This window comes from Piliocolobus tephrosceles, chromosome 17, assembly GCF_002776525.5.
Source record: "Piliocolobus tephrosceles isolate RC106 chromosome 17, ASM277652v3, whole genome shotgun sequence".
NCBI classification, from domain to species: domain Eukaryota; kingdom Metazoa; phylum Chordata; class Mammalia; order Primates; family Cercopithecidae; genus Piliocolobus; species Piliocolobus tephrosceles.
Genome location: NC_045450.1, coordinates 12,629,556 through 12,633,453, shown reverse-complemented (window position 1 = coordinate 12,633,453; position 3,898 = coordinate 12,629,556). Strand labels below are relative to the sequence as shown.

At 46.2% G+C, this 3,898-nt stretch overlaps 1 long non-coding RNA gene across 1 annotated transcript; it reads left to right on the top strand.

Moving 5' to 3' along the window:
* Positions 1-2,106: 2,106 nt before the first annotated feature.
* Positions 2,107-3,595, top strand: LOC111555203. Its single transcript, XR_002735455.1, has 2 exons — positions 2,107-2,274; positions 3,002-3,595. It is a non-coding gene; the product is annotated as an uncharacterized LOC111555203 (long non-coding RNA).
* Positions 3,596-3,898: the final 303 nt, after the last annotated feature.

Below are 3,898 nucleotides of genomic sequence, written 5' to 3'. Positions count from 1 at the left end.
TTTCTTTTCTTTTCTTTTCTTTTCTTTTCTTTTCTTTTCTTTTCTTTCTTTCAAGACAGGATTTCCCTCTGTACCCCAGGGAGGAGTTCAGCCGCACGATCTCAGCTTACTGCAACCTCCGCCTCCCAGGCTCAAGCGATCCTCCCGCCTCAGCCTTCACAAGTAGCTGGGACCATAGGCACCAGCCACCATGCCTGGTTAATTTTTGTATCTTTTAGTAGAGATGGGGTTTCGCTATGTTTCCCAGGCTGGTCTCGAACTCCCGAGCTCAAGCGATCCACCCACCTCAGCCTCCCAAAGTGCTGGGATTACAGGTGTGAGCCACCGCGCCTGTCTTGTATTTCCCTGTCTTGATAAATAGCGACAGCCCCTACCCACGCACCTTAAACCAGAAACTCAGGTTCTGCCTCTATCCTGTGCCCCCGTGTCTCACAACTTTCAGTTGCTAAGGCCTCGGGACTCACCTTGGAGGAGCCGCCTCCCCAGGGCCTGCTTTCCTTAGGCGTTTCCTGGTGATGTTCTTAGAACAACTCCTGGCCCACCACTGTGCCCAAACTTCTTTTAGGGCCCAGCTCCCGTCTCACCCACTCCCTGACTCCCCCAGCCATACCTGAGCACCTCCCCCCGCAGTGCCAGATGGGCAGCACAGTGCAGAAGTTTTCTGTCCACGCCTCCAAGAGCTGCTCTTGCAGTGAGCAGGCAGGGCACAGAACGTCACCTCCAGGGCAGGGTGCGTCTCCTCAATTCTAAGATGCACATTTTTTTCCACATTTTACTGTTTCTGAAATCAAAACCCAGGCTCGCCATCGGTGGCCTCCTTAACATGGAGAAAATGCTGGAAAGATAGATACATTTAGAAATGGGCCAGGCACGGTGGCTCACACCTGTAATCCCAGCACTTTGGGAGGCCGAGGCAGGCGGATCACTTGAGGTCAGGAGTTTGAGACCAGACTGGCCAACAAGGTGAAGCCCCATCTCTACTAAAAAACTTAACCAGGCGTGGTGGCGCATGCCTGTAGTCCCAGCTTCTCAGGAGGCTGAGGCAGAAGAATCACTTGAAACCAGGAGGCAGAGGTTGCAGTGAGCCCAGATCATGCCATTGCACTCCAGTCTGGGCAACAAAGAGAGACTCTGTCTCAAAAAAAAAAAAGAAAAGAAAAGAAAAAAGAAAGAAAAACAAAAGAAAGAAAGAAGGAGGAAGGAAAAAAACAAAGAGAAAGGAAAGAAAGAGAAAGAAAAAGAAAGAGGAAAGAAAAAAGAGAAAGAGAAAGAAAAGAAAGAAAAAGGAAAGGAAAGGAAGAGAAGAAAAGAAAAAAGAAAAAGAAAATGGAAGCAGGAAAGGAAGGAGAAAAGGGAAAGAAAAGTGTTAAAGGGATGGAGTTAGCCCACCTGGGTTCCAGTGCTAGCTCTCCCAGTCACTCAATGACTCTGTGGCCGTGGGCAGGTAGTGTCCTGTTTCTGAGACTCAGTTTCTTCATCTAGAAAATGGGGACAATATAGTACCTTTCCCTTAAGGTTGACATGAGCCTACTTGACACCTTAGCACTGATACGTGAACAAATCTTGGCAGAATATAACCAAATGCTTCTGCAATGTCCATTGTGTCTGTGCAGAGTATTTGCATAATAGATAATCATAGCATTGATCATCTTCAAACATCACATGTTTGTTTCTCCACCCTCATCCCCCAGCACAGAGCCCAGCCGTGCATCCACGAGGGGCCCATGGTCCCCCTCCTCATGTGTTGAGCCTCCCAGACTGGGTTCTTAAAACTAGATTTGGGCTGGCTGGGGTGGCTCATGCCTGTAATTTCAGCACTTTGGGAGGCAGAGGCTGGTGGATATCACCTGAGGTCAGGAGTTTGAGACTAACCTGGCCAACACGGTGAACCCCATGTCTATTAAAAATACAAAAATTAGTCAAGCGTAGTGGCACATGCCTGTAATACCAAATACTCGGGAGGCTGAGGCAGGAGAATCTCTTGAACCCAGGAGGCAGAGGTTGCAGTGAGCCAAGATTGTACCACTGCACTCCAGCCCAGGCAACAGAGTGGGTGAGGCTGTCTCAAAAAAAAAAAAAAAAAAAAAAAAAAACACTATATTTGATAGCAGAGCAGCAAGCTTTTTATAATGCAGCCTCATAAGAACAAAATAAACTTTCCCTCTTGTCTATAAAGGAACAGACAACTGAGACATCGGCTACGTGGCCTGAGACTATTGTGATTACTTCCCATGTATGAACTCGCTGAGTGCTAAAAACAACCCTACTACCAAGGTAAGTATTTTTATTATTCCCATTTTTCAGATGAGAAAACTGAGACCTAAGACATTGAGGAACTTGCTCAAGGTCACGTAGCTTGTGAGTGTCAGAGTTGGGATTCACACCTGAGCATTGTGGTCCCAGCACCCATGACCTCTCCACTGTACCAAGCCTCTAGCCTTCTGTGGCAGGGGGAGTTGGAATGACATATGTACTCCCTTACCCAAAAAGGATAAGGTGTGTTCACATATAGGACCCCAGGCTTTCTTCTCTTAGACGCAGAATCAGGTCTGCTCCTCTTGGAATCAAACACTGGAATGTAAATTATTTTCGGCCGGGCACAGTGGCTCACGCCTGTAATCCCAGCACTTTGGGCGGTGAAGGTGGGCAGATCACTTGAGGTCTGGAGTTCGAGACCAGCCTGGTCAACATGGTGAAACCTCATCTCCACTAAAAATACAAAAATTAGCCAGGCGTGGTGGTGGGCACCTGTAATTCCAGCTACTCGGGAGGCTGAGGCAGGAGAATTGCTTGAACCCCGGAGGCAGAGGTTGCAGTGAACGGAGATTGCACCATTGCACTCCAGCCTGGGCAACAGAGTGAGACTCTGTCTCCCCCTCAAATAAAAGAAAGTAAATTATTTTCATCCTCAAATTATGTCTCCACTGACAAATGGAACCAAGTTTATTTATTTCATTATTCAATTTAGTTAAGTATTTTTTTTTCTCTCTCTCTCTCCAAGGAATTCCAGCAATAAAGTCACACATTACCTGAAAGATCTCCAGCAGAGGGATTTCTGGGCCAACGTTACTCACCTACGGAGCGTCCGCAGCTCCTAGCTTGGATGAAAGGAAAGTTTCATTAGCTTTATTTACTTCTTCCGATGTAATTGGTCAGGAGAGTATAAATGCTGATGTCATGTCTAATTAGCGGTGGCCTCTGCCCTTCTGGTCACAGCACCGCGTCTGGCTTGTTTGTGTGGATGGAGCAGTTTCACGGGGAGCGTCTTTATGAACTAGCTCTCCCATGGAGCTGCTGTAATTATCATTTAAGAAAACAAGCTTTTTGATGTTCTGTAGACAGTGCAGCGACATCTCCCCAACAGGGCTAATAATTTTAACCCCCTTTCAGTACATGATGGGCTTTTTCCACAGGTGATCACATCAGATCCTGGGGAACTAGAAACTGGGGACTCATCTCTGCTCCTCTCATCCTGGACACCTTGCCGATCTTGGCGTCAGTCGAGTCTGTCAAGGTCTCTAAAGCTAATGGTTTGTATTGGCATGGATTTTGCCAGGCATCTGAAATTCAGATTAAACAACCAATGCAACCATCATGCCCTGGGTACCATTTATCGTCATGAAATCAAACCCAGCATAAAGGAAAACAGTTCAATAACTAAAAGATTGGTGTGGATACCGATATTCATTGATACTAATAAATTTTACAGTATGTTTTGTTTAAAAACAAAAAGGAGTGGGGGAATAATTTGAGTTCCCCTGTGGCAGGATTCCATTGAGTTATTGAGAGGTAAAGATTTTTCACAAAGTTAGCTACAGACTGAAAATGTCAATTTGACAGCAACACTTTCTTCTTGGTTCACATCATTCAGTTCCAGAAAATCAGTAAGATAAAAGCC